Below are 13,056 nucleotides of genomic sequence, written 5' to 3' on the forward strand. Positions count from 1 at the left end.
ATTTGATGTGGGGGAGAGGGGGTACTGCTGGCATACCCTGTCTAAATCTGACAGCAGGGCTAAGGTTGGCACTTAACTGCATGAATCACCAACTACTGAAATTTAAAAGCTTGCATATGCAAATCACTAATTAAGCATATTAGCATAGTCAGTTACCCAAACTGTAATCTTAATCGTATCTCTAAGTTAGGCATGCAGTCACACACCCATTTTGCAGATTTGCATTTGTGAGCATGGTTTCCTGAGAGCTAGGTCCAGAAACTAGTCTAATAATGAATTTTTCCTCATGTAGTTCCAGGAAGGAAAAAGTAAGAGTGAAAATATGCTGAGTGGCTTCCTCTCCTGAAAAGTAATGGGGAATTGTACAAAATCAGGAACTCACGCGGACACCTGAATGCCAACTGAGAGGGCTAGATGGTGAGTTATGCATGCTCTTCTTTAATCTAATGCCCATCTTCGACCCAAACAACGTGGATTTCCCTCTATTAGCAAATATTCAGACACAGGAAAAGACTATGTGCCAGATTTTGACTTTATTTACATGGAATTACCTGAGATTAGAATCTGAAACTAGAAACTTTCTTTATACAGTTACAAATAGCTATATTATGCAGTTTTAAGGGGTTAAGAAAAGGAGGAAATCATAACCACAGAAGTCATAAAGGCAACTTATCCCAAGCCAAATAGTTTTGTTTCTAATGCAGGGCTTTAATTATAACATGTCATATAATGATGACATAGTGCTATAATAGGCAAATATAATGCATTAATCTGATATTATATTTTGGCTTTAACAATAGGTGCAGCGAACCAGCCTTAGTGGATAACTCATTCAGAACCTATCTGCACACTCCACCTAGATACTTATCTGCCTCTTTAATTAAGTGGAGGGAAACTTCTTGAGGCCATACCCATAAAGCCAGTCTCTGATGATAGCAGAGTTACTGGAAGCCTTTGGTAATCGTTTACACCCACGTATTGTGGTTAGCTTCCAACTTTGGCTCTTCTTGCTTTGGAACCACCTATTTATCCCCTAGTGTAAATCCCCTAGTGTTTTTGTACCAAAAGGGGTACAAAAGACCTCCAGGGGTTTGTTTGAGCAACACATCAGCATACTGTCATTGGTCTCCTCAAGACTGAACCAGGCTTCCTAATTGCAGTGGTGAAAAAAAAATGCTTTGGCAAATTTTTCACTTACCAGTATACTCCTTGAAAAAGTAGCAACAGACTGCATCAGCGAGCGCAATCCGGCCAGTGCCACTTTTCCATAACGTAAGTTCCCCAGGTTGTCCTCAGCATGTGCTCACAGCAATCAGAGATGCCTCAGCAACTGCCTTCAGTGGAAGCAGGATTAGGCCTCATGGGATAAAATGATCTTTCCTGATTCCGTGGGTCCTATGTAACTTTGTATATGTTGAAAACCACCCTTTGGGGCTTCTTCAAACACAAAGTTTGTAGCATTTGCATGCTAAGCTAAAAATAAGATTTGAACCTGATGTATTAGTTTGGGGAAGGGGGCTCCCTGGGTTGCAGTGCTTGCTCTCTACTAGGAGTTTTTGAGAGAAATGGCCTGCTCTGAGGCAGTAATATACAGAAATCATAAAGCATAAGCATGTAAACAGCATCCGAAGAAAGCGCAGGGACAGGATCTTGAGGCCGTGTGAGATAACTTTCTGAGGCAACAGCAGTGCACAACACATACCGTAGTCCCTGCAGCAGAATAAAGGCAGCTGACATGAGGCTCCTGTAATTCAGGACTAGCTAAGCGAGCCCCAGGATGAGCACAACCAAAATGGCACCAGCAGCTTTCCACCTCCTTTTCCTTTTTCTCTCCTTCTGCGGCTCACTTCCGTGCTCTCCTCCGATCTTCCCCAGTATGAAAGGCTCTGCTAATGACCTTTGAACAGACCATGTTGAGAATGTCACTGCAGAGCTTCTTAATCTTATGGTGGCGCCTAGATAATGTGGTGATGGGTACTGAAATGCTGAAAAACAGACAGACAGATAGCTAGATAAGATTAGATATATAAGTAATTTAGTCAGTCATCATACAGAGCAGCTGACATAAGTTCATTTGTAAAGCCAACTGCTAAAATTGCTTTAGAAGTCCTTACATTTTAATTCTGTTGAAAGACAGACCTTTGATCTGAATTGTTTTGGTGGCATGTGCATTATTTGAATGGAACCTCACCTGACCAGGTAATACCAGACCGGTCATTCCTGGCATACTATTGTCATAGGAGAACAGTGTACATGCAAATCCATACCTACCAGTAGCTCAAGGGCAGAAGATAACTGAGCATCATGGAACAGATATAGACTGAAAGCTTGAGCACCACTTTATGCTGATATGCAGAATGAATCATGGCTAATAAAAGGCTCAAACAACCATATATATGAATAAATGTAACCCCAAAACACTTTTAAATTAAGCATGATCAGAAAATAAAAGGAGAAAAATTAGTAAGTAAGTGTTATTGCTTCTCTTTTTCAGTGATATTTATTAATTTACACTGGGGGGATATGGAGGAAGAAGAGAAATAAAAGAGACCTGTCAGATTCGCTGTTGTGTTTATACAGTTTTATGTTCCAGCTCTCAGGTATTAGTCACACACTGTGTTGTTTGTACTGCATTCATTGCAGGGAAAATTATTTACATCCATGTTACACTTTTTTCAATTCAGCATTAAAAAAAATTTCAAAGACACTTCCTAGGGCAGTTTATTTTTGAAGTGGGTTATTTGTTTTCACACTAAATCTGAGGGCACAGTACTGTTCCTAACTATGGAAGGGGCAAGAGAGTTAATATAAAAGTGTAGAGTTCATTAGTCCATGTGTTTCTCTGGATGGCATTCACCTCAGCACAGACCCTTTGCACCACCAAGTCCCACTAAAGGAAAAACTGCTAAGTACAGAGATGAACCACAGAGAAATGGTTGCACATCTTAATTAGTGATGGCTGAAGTTCTCAGAAGATTCTGTGGTTGAATTAGAAGAAGCATTCAAAAAAATCAAATGTTAATTCAAGACTCTTTAGAAGGATGGAAGTCACTCACTAGAGCTGGCTAACTCATTCCGCTTTCAAGATATCCTGGCTGGAGTTGGGTTTGAACCACTGCACAAGCAGCAGCGGTCAGGAAAAGTAGCTCCCTTCCTCGTACCCACTCAAGACCAGTAATCGCAGGTGTGCAAAAGAATCAACCAACTGAACAGCAGTGCTTGCCACAGTCTGGTGTCCTGCTGTGAGACTTTATTTTGCATATACTCGTATCTAAGGCTTGAAGGCTTGGATTAATGTTACTAAACTATTACAATCCCTGTTTCCTTAACATTTGGGAAGATCAACCTCTCTCTGAAGGTACCTGCCTCTTGCCAGTGACTGCAGTGAAGGAGCAAGGCTCCTAATTTGCGCATCTCATTTATTTGCCTGCACTTTGGAAGGATCAAGGTCCAGCCGTCTTGTGAAATGCCTGATGTTATGGTATCTGCCTGACCGGTAACCTGCCCCCCACAGCCAGTCCGTTACGGGCATTTCCAGTCAGCTTTCCCAAACACTGGTGTATTAGAACGGGCTGTAACACAGGGGATTCGATTCTCTAAACAGGAGTGTTCCTATAGGAGATACCTGGAGCCTGATTCCCCACTGTCTTATGACTGGCTGGGCAGTCAAACCCATGGACTCGTAGCAAGCCCACAGGGTGTGTAAAATGCTGTCTAGCACACCTGGAAGTGCCAGGCTCTCTGACTGCATAACTTAAAAGCAATGGAGGATGAGGCCAGTAGTTACAACAATTATACTTCTATGCCTAATGTCCGCATGAGCAAATATCAGGCTTGTTATGCATCTATTTGACATCTGCAAAGAGTTGTCCAGCTTGTGCATAAATGGAGTCAGTGCATTATTTCCCTTGTGCACCACACACCAAATATGTGCAAATCCAGCACAAAAGTACACCATCAGCTGAGACAACCATTTAAAAATAGGTATCTAAAAGTATTACGTAGTAAAGTGCTAAAGGACATAGTTTTAATTTTTAAAATTACCAAGCAGCAAGCAACTCTTAGTTTGTTTTGAGAATCAGACCACTCACACATTTCCATTTAGGTTTTGGAACATGATCTTGTACACCTATTTTTTAAGGAAGATTGGCCAAATTGCTAGCTGTCGGCTGCAGTCTTTATCAGGAAATCTGTAACTGAACATTCCAGACCAGGATGCATAGAAAACAAAACTAGGCAGAGACTTCTGTAGCATGGTGGTAGATACACTGGAAGCAGTAAAAAGGATTAAAAAACCCATTAAAAATCCCAGTTCAGGAAAAGGGACAGAAATGTATTTTTGTGAACTTGAAATGTGTACCTTTGTGTTTGCAGTGATAACAGCTGTCCTTACAGCACTGTGCACTGTCAAAGCTTTGAATGAATAACTATAGCTAATGAAAAATAGTACCATTAAATAAAATCTTAATTGCAAAACAAAGGAATAATAAAGAAAAGAGAATACTTTTTTGCATTTTATTCAAAGCTTAGAAAAGTTTAGGTTAGAGCTTTGGGTGAAGGTTTGGTTGCTGCCTTTTCCCCTTTTATCTGAATCAGCTCACTCAGACCTAATCTTCATCATCTAAACCACATGATTAACACACAAAATAACTTTGGAGCAAGCCAGGTCCAAGCAGGAAGCTGCAAGTACTATCATGTCTTCATGATATTAGCCAGCAAAATAACTGTGGTTTCTTCAGTTTTTTGTTTTTTCTTTTATTTCTCTACATTTATGTTTTCCTTGAAAGGGGCTTGCGTTTTTGTTTCTTCTTTGTGTTGGAAACTCAGATTTACAATCTCACTCCCAGCGGGAATCCTTATTCTCCTAGACAAATCCCACAAGACCGGGGCAGGCCTGGGCCCTGGTGCAAAATGGCTAAGGACAACTCTCGCCCCGCTCAGCTCTGGCAGTCAAAACCAAGCCGTCCAGCCAGGTAGCACCTCTCCCACCTGGTCAAGTTTAAAAGAAAGTTACGAGTGTATCATGTGAGGGGATGGGTCCTGCAGGTGCAGGTTTGTGCACAATATTCCATCTGAATTGGCTGTCCTGAGAAAAGAGACACTCCTTTACTTCTTTCAGGATCCCAGTGGGTTTTAGGTGGGAACTCTGTATTAAGCTGCTCAGAACACAGCATTTCTGGGCATGTCTAGACATAAAGTTGCTGGTACTGGAAGAAATGTTATCCTGAGCAGGGAGGAACCTACTGAGTTGTAGGTGCTTAAGTCCTCTTTTGCATCTGGCCCTAACTTGCAAGAGAGGAAGAGCCAAATGCTCAAAGGCAGCTTCCATTTTATGGCTCCAAATTATGCAAAAAAACTATCGACTTGATAATTTTGCACCTGTATTTGTATTGGAGGTGAGGGAGAGCCTCGACCAGGCAGGGAGAGGCTCTGATTCTCTGCCCTTTCTCTGCTCTGTGAATTCAAAAGGGAAGGGAGGCCTCATGCCAGCAGAATTCATAGTCCCCATGTGTGTCATACACTCCTATGCAAAGCTCCGTGGTTGGTACACTGGGTGCTTGTTGGGCAATGGCATGGAGAAGGCTGGTTTCCTTGGAACATTTTCTGTTCATTGTACTGTTCCTTCCCAGCATTTCACAAACCACCACAAAGAAGATGACAAAAAGGGGGAAAAAAACCTTCTTAAAATGAATTGTGTGTCTCTTCCCTCACTACCCCAACCGCCTTGGCAAGCTCATAGGAGCCAGGCAGAGCTGGTCTCTGCCGGATGTTACTCTTTGCACAATTTTATGATAATTTTCAGGAGTTTGCATGACCAAACGGTGAAAGCACAAGGAGGGAAGTCAGGACACTCAGCTTTCATTCCTAGTTCTGCCACCAAGATCCTGTTTGTGTTGGGATGACATATATAAACTCGTTTGGTTGTCACGTTGGCATGAACTTTGTTTTATATATTTGCTGCTTCTGTTATTTCTAGGGCTATCTGAGGTTCAGATCAAAACAACATCAAAATGTCCCAATTTATCTGCAAAACAAATTATAAACCTAAGAACTATAACGTCTCTGCTCTGAATCAAAACCTATTAAAGACAATGCAAAGACATCTGTTGACTCCAGTATATTTTGGATTACAGTGCAGGCACTCACTCACATGGAAAAGAGAGGGAAGGCCACTAGAACTCAAGGAAGCGGTGGGAGAACTATGATAAATGTTAATGTGAAGTAAACACACTCTCAAGGGATGCTGGAAGCAAGACTTCTGCCACAGCTTGGCTAGAATACACAGGTTTAGGGACAGATTTTGCAGCTTCTTGGCTCATCCTGGGAAGAAAACAGTTTCCTGTCTTAACCTCTTAATCGGAGTTCTGTATTTGTAATTTGCAGCACTTTTCTTACCTGAAAGAACAACTTGGTTCTGCTTTAATGGTAAAATTCCCCATTATTTCATTGCAAGCGCAGTACAGCTCACATCCTCTTATTCTCTGTTGCTGGGTCTTTTTCCCGTGTTTCCACCCCGTGAGGCTTGGCTGGTCCTCTCCCCACTCACCCTCATTCTTGGTCTCTGTTTCTTTGACATAGGTAACAGTCGTTAACTTCATCTAAAGATCCTATTTGTTTCTGTAGCAACCAAAACAGAAAAAGAGGAAATTGATTCAAACACTGTCTTCTGCAGACATCTCCTGCTTATAGTGACAATGTGTTTTCTCCTGGCTTTTCACCATAAGCCTTACAGTCAAGTTCAGCTGTTCTCGCATGGGGCTTACCCAGGAGAGAACAGGGCAGCTGGACAGTTCTAGCTACCATACTTGCAGAAGTAGTCTGTAGATGTAGCATGTGATCATCCCAAAGCACAAATAAAAAAAGGAAGAAAGGAATGAACCAAAAATGTGTTACTGTTTTTGAAAATGAAATCTCATGATTTCACTACGTAGCACTGCTATTTCAGTAATGAGGTTTTCAAAACAGTACTAACTTTTCGGTCCTATTTTAAGTACCTACTTCCCTGGGCTTGGTACCTACAACTGCTTTCTTTTCCTTTCAAAATCCTCTTTTTAAATTAACAAAGCGGTTCCAAACAAGCAGCAGGCTACATGTAAAACCTGGAAAGTTTAGCTAAGAACATATTTTTCCAAAGTTATTTCAAAGTCTTTATCAAAACAAGAACCGCAAAGATGAATAGCCATGACCCACTAATTACCATGTCATCTCTAGTCCATCTGCTATCATGGTGCAAAATGAATGTGATGAACGTGAACACTGTATAAGGAGATGCTTTGGGTTGTGATCAGGAACATCTCTTTTTTCTAAAAATATACTAAGTTTGGTTCACCAGCGGCAGTGACAAAAAAGAGGGTTTGGTTCATAAGGGAATGCTTTGATTCAAATATTTAATTTTGCTTTAAGGGTTTCTAAAAATATAATTAAGCACTAAACTAAAATGGAAACTCTGAATCCAAAAGCTAACACATTTCACTTTGAAAATGCTAAAATCGAATAGTTTGATTTGTTTGGAATTTCATGGTGATATAACTAAAGCAGTCAGTTGAAACTAGTTCTAGCTCACAAAGCATTTCAGCTTCCCTAGATGTGAACATTTTGGCTAAGATTATCCGGTAAGTAATGGGAGTACGTTACCGTGAAGCAATTACATGCTGTCAGCATCAGCATTTCAGTATTACCAAAACCAAGTCTGTAATGGCAGTTTACGGCACTGGTTTATCAATGATATTTACAGACTTCTCAGCTGAAAGGTGGAGAGGGTACAGTAAGAAGTCATGGTTTGCTTTTAGTCTATTACTAGCTATGGCAAAGTTACATCTCAGCAAATCCGTAAACTCCACTTGACAGGAAAATACCAAGCACGTTCATGATGCCACAGAAATAAAGTATCATAATTAAAACAATCATTCTTTTCCCTCAAGATTTTCTTTAGGCCTGTCCTCAAAATGAATCCTAGGCAGGTAATTTATTGTTTATCCACATGACATTTAAGCAGCATATTTAATAAAGCTGCAGTTCATACTTTAAATTCAAGCATAACATCAATCCAGCAATTTTTGGCAAATAAAAGGCAGCAATGGAGTGTCAAGAATTCAAGGAGACTCCAATCTAATTTAAATGGTGTTGCTCTCAAAAGCTGGCAGCAAGGAGTGCATCTTTTTAAAATGTTTGTATTAGAAGCCGATGTTTATGATTACTCTCAGCTTGGCAAGAAAAACGCTCTTCTAAACATTTACATTTCACATTCTTTAGGGCAGTTGAAAAATGTTGGCTTGCAGTTCTCCACACTGCAGAGAGGTTGTGAGGAATATTATAGTAGAACGTTAATAGCCATGTACTTTTCTTGTTCTTTGATTTACTGTGTGGTAGTTTCTATACTAGTTGTGTTCTTAATGTTGTCTGTCCTCATTTGAGTTTCACTCAAACAACATGAGCCTAGGTTTATTTTTCTAGCTAATAAAACCAAAGTCAATTCATTTATTAATAATACTTTGTACTGAAGTTATAGTCACCATTTGGAGACTTTCCCATTTGAATATAGTCACTATATATTGTTGCAAAAGTCCCCAGCAGAGTCAGAAAACGAGCATTTTTCAAGAGATGCCATCTGTGAAGGAGGGGCTGTTGCTGCACTCTTTGTCCAAATAACACGGCCATGTTCTGGTTTGCCTCCAACTCCGATTGCAATGTACAGACATCAGCAACAAACATAATAATATAACATAGAACCCCTGCTCAGTCCCTCTGGCTGCAAGGTAACTACTCTTATGAGTAACTGCCATGCTCGAGTAAGGCATTTGTGTTCTGGCTGCTGTGTGTCAGCCGTCACGGCCCCCAGCGCGCAGCTCTGGGGAGCTCTTACAAACAGTGCCACTAAAGCCGCCTGCACTGACTGCTTGTACCTGCCTCCTTACTCCCCTGCACACAGATTTCCCAATCTGATCCAACCTAATAGAATCAGGGAAAAAAAAAAAAAAAGTAGCATTGGCTTTATTCTTTACCGAGAGCACCGTTTTCAAAGCACAATTAAATTGTAGATTAGAGGTGCATAATGTATTCTGTGCGTTCCCCATTCCACAAATCACTTAAAGGTATGTATGAATCTTACTGACACAGTTAAATGAATCGCTGAGTTAGGACTGATGCATGGGATACGATGAAGTCCAGAACACTGCCAGCTCCAGGAGGGTCACTGACAGTTGATGGTACCTAGGGACTACAGGACGGAATAAATACAAGAACGTATCCACACGAATAATTTTCTGTATGCAAATCATCTCACTGCAGTGTTGTAATCAGTGGGAGTCCCCAGACTGGACTGCTCCTGTGGGTAAGCTCACTCATGGTCTGAGGATCTGCAGAATCAGGCTTGATGGTATGTGCTGGATGCCTGTGCACTATCATTTTAATTCAGTTTGCTAAGGTGTGTACAATCTCTGCTAAGGTACACGTAAGCCACAATCACAGTGTCATCGAGTCAGCTGCTTCAGGTCTGGGCCATTCTGCTGTCAGTTGAAGATGTGAGGCTGATGGAAGTGGCTTGTTCTACAGCACTTGGATAAAGAACAGATTTTGCTGTATGCCTTGCTGGTAGTAGTAGTAAAGAACTCAAGGCAATTGTAGGTATGAAGTCTTAATTGCTGTTCATAATTAGGCAACAATGCAAACAAACTATGCACATATAATGCCCTTCATCAGAGGAATGCAGGTAACTTCGAAAGTTTATTCAAGTCTCATCAAAACACGATGTTGTGACAGTGTTATACGGAGACCCCCTGAAGCAGCCGCAAACTGCCTTGTCTGAGCCGTGGCAAAAAGCCTGGGACTTACGGCCGGGAGGGCAGGAGCACACCCCGCGCTGGCAGCTCCCTGCGCTCTGAGTTAGCCCAGAGTTTATGTTGTTCAGGGAGGTGCTTTTATTCGGTAGGATAAAAGCTGGGTCTTGCTGGCTTACATCAAACTTGTTTGGGAATATTTGCAAACTCATGGAAACAAAAGACAATGTCTCTTGACAAAACATTTTAGTGTAATTCTGTGCAGGAACACTCTCATTCCAGAATAAAAATGACCACACAAAGACTGACTCAAAACTAACTCCCTGCCAGCCTTTAGAAACTGAAAGTTCCATTTTAAAGTTGAAGGCACTTACAAAACCCCCGTATTTTTATTTAGCTTGTGGCTTCCCGTGTGTACATCCCCCAGAGCAAGCACTCAAAATCCAAATAAAGTCAGGGGAATCTCAAGGTACCCAGTGACAGTGACCTCACTTCAAGACAAGTGCCCAAAATCAAATCAGGTCAATTGAACCTTGAGGTGCTCAGTGACTCATTTCAAGGCAGACATCAAAAACTAAGTATCTTTGAAGGGTTTTGAAAATTTTAGCCTATGTGACTGGGACAGAGGATGAAACTGAGGAATTCCTGTTCCCATAGACAAGTCCTCTCCAAGCAACTTGTTATCCAACCAGTAACCTATATTCATATAGACTGGCATATAGAAGTCTCTGTGGGAAACTGGTAACATCACAAATCATAACTTAATAGAATCTGTGTATAACCAATGTCTTGAATAACACTAATAATTCTTTCTAAAGAAACAAAGGGAGCAGCTCAGAGTGGGTGGGAAGCAGTAGCCAGCAGGCTGGCTAGGAGGAAGGCAGAAATAATAAGGCACCTAGTTCCCAGGAAGGGCTGGCAGGTGTACTTATAGAGGTCAATTAGGTCTAAACCCAGAGGAACCACTGGCAAAATATCCATTGCTGCTGGCTTTGGTAAAGGCCAATTAGAGACACATTTATATTATAAAACCTAATTTCTAGGGAATAAAAGTGTGGAGAACTTCAAAGAGTTGCCCAAAGAAGGATGGAGCATGGCGTATGTTCAGAACTGGGACTAACGGATCCCAGTGCCTGCGTGTGTGTACATTCTTTGAGATTCCAGTGAGGATAGCTTAAAACCTCCGGCCCCTGGTTGCAAAATTTAAGCCAGAATTGAAATTGTTTTTACGTGTTCACATTTTACTCATTTACTTACTCCCAGTCTAGTATCTAAATGTTGAATTTTCATTGTTTCTAAATAGACACCTGCTTTACTACGAGGCTTGTCTGACATTGGAGGTAAGGTAAAGTAAAACAAAGCTCTGGTGTTACAATTCCATGGCAATCATAGACTGAGTCAAGGAAGCATGTGTGGGTAACCCAGAGAACCTGTACCTCAGCGCAGCTTCCTGGGGTTCTGCAAGTGGCAGTATTTTTTCCCAGGCTGCAAAGAACCAGTGCAGGAGCTAGGAATGCCAAGTGCCAAGTTTGCAAAGGTGGTCCCTTTAGTAGGCATCATCAGAGCCCTTCCCGAGGCACAGAGAGACCCCCCATAGCTTCTCTAAGCCATGGTGCTCTACAATGAGTAGACCAAAGTCATACCATGGGTTAGTGACAAAGCTGAAAAGAATCCAGATTGCCAGCTCCCTGTCCTAAATACCAAATGCAATCCTGCCTCCTTCTCTAGGATAAAAGCATAAGGGAAAATATTCTAAAACATTTCAAGAAGCAGTGTGGATTCTGCTGTTAAAAAGAGGAAACATTATCAAAGGATCAGAAAATTCCACAAAGTAACACAACAGTTACTATTGCAAAACTCTGGGGGATCTCTTCTGTGGTACAGTGTTATTCAGCAGCTCAGATGCATGGCAGTATTTCTTCGTCTTCCACAGTCATAAATTCTTTTTCCTGTTTTGGATAAGTTCAGCAAGCTCAACGCCTTTGGCTTTAGCGAGAGCCAGACCTTGCCTAAAATGTAATATTTTTATTGCCCTTTCCTTAGAACATTTATGCTGTGTTTATCAGGTTCATTTCTTTTTTCATTAGAAGTTAATCGCAATGCCATTAGCACTGCTTTAATGTCATGAGAATCACACTCTGTAGGGTGCATCCTATGACTGCCTCAAAAATCTCTCCCTGTGGATATTTTGTCTCTGTGAAATAGTCTGGTTCCAACTATTCATCTTTGCCAAGAGGAACAATGTTACCAATTATTCCTACAGTGGAAAATAAATCTGAGCAATCATTTGTTTTCTTGCAGTTGGTTGCACATATCCTTCATCAGAAGAAATTTAGCTATGAATTAGAAAAATTTCCTTGCACCTTCCCAGCCTCTTCAATTTGTGCAGAACTCATGGTACGCCAATGCATCAGATGAGTTATTTTACCTGGGAGGTAGGAATTGTTCCAAGTTCATACCTGCTCAAGATGTAATTCAGTTCTATGAAGGAGACTGGCATGATGCCTATCTACAAGAAATCTGCAGCATTATTATGTAGAGCATAGAAGAGTTAACAGTGACCCAGTAAAAGAAATCAAGAATTTGAAGGTGGCTTTGCAGAGAGAAAAGATCTATCATTAGTGAAAAGAAATGAGGTGAAACTACTGAAAGAGCATTTCTGATCATGCAGTCAAGGAAACATAGAACAAAACTCCAGGGCACAGAGGGATCTGTGAGTACTACCTTGGGGAGAAGGTACTACAGAGAGTTCTTCAGATAAGGGCATATCAAAATTCAGTGCCTAAGCTCAGAAACCCAAACATTCATATTAAAAATAAAATCAGTTCATGTTCATGTATTGGGACATGAGTAGCTTTAGGACTTGGCTCTCACATTGTGCTTAAACATGCAATTCATAAGAATAATTCAGATGTGCCATTACCTTGAAGGTATTAGAAATCAGAGCAGATGCACGCTCAGGTTAGACAAACAGTTACCCTTCTGTGCACACAGTTTTGAAAATCTGGTCCTAAAGATTTTTTTGCATTTATTTTTGCTTTGCACACGCAAGGCAGAGGTGTTGTCCGAGGTGCTGAGTCCTCCTCAGGTCATCGTGAAGCTGAAGGAAGCTGCAGGTGCTCCATGCCACTGAAAATCACGTCATGGGCTTAATCATCAACAAAGCCCTACTACCAAGATCTGCAGCTGGTATCCAATGGCAGCTGAGATAGCAGTTAGAGACCTAAGCAACTAGTAATACCAGTTTTTCTAGAAAATTAATAAATGCAAATGTGAACTG

At 41.1% G+C, this 13,056-nt stretch overlaps 1 long non-coding RNA gene across 17 annotated transcripts in view; it reads right to left on the minus strand.

Annotated features, from left to right (window-relative positions):
• Positions 1-514: 514 nt before the first annotated feature.
• The window catches only part of LOC114017453 (uncharacterized), a 153,579-nt gene continuing 141,037 nt past the window's right edge, over positions 515-13,056 (minus strand). For 16 of the 17 annotated variants that reach the window (XR_008734323.1, XR_008734326.1, XR_008734325.1 and 13 more), the window contains 2 exons: positions 6,397-6,618; positions 515-1,985 (listed from right to left, as the gene is read on the minus strand). This is a non-coding gene — a long non-coding RNA (uncharacterized LOC114017453). Of the gene's footprint in view, positions 1,986-6,396; positions 6,619-9,113; positions 11,821-13,056 lie in introns of those variants that run through there. The other variant, XR_003562525.2, reaches the window with a different exon arrangement.

The sequence above is a fragment of the Falco cherrug genome, chromosome 10 (assembly GCF_023634085.1).
Source record: "Falco cherrug isolate bFalChe1 chromosome 10, bFalChe1.pri, whole genome shotgun sequence".
Classification (NCBI taxonomy): Eukaryota; Metazoa; Chordata; class Aves; order Falconiformes; family Falconidae; genus Falco; species Falco cherrug.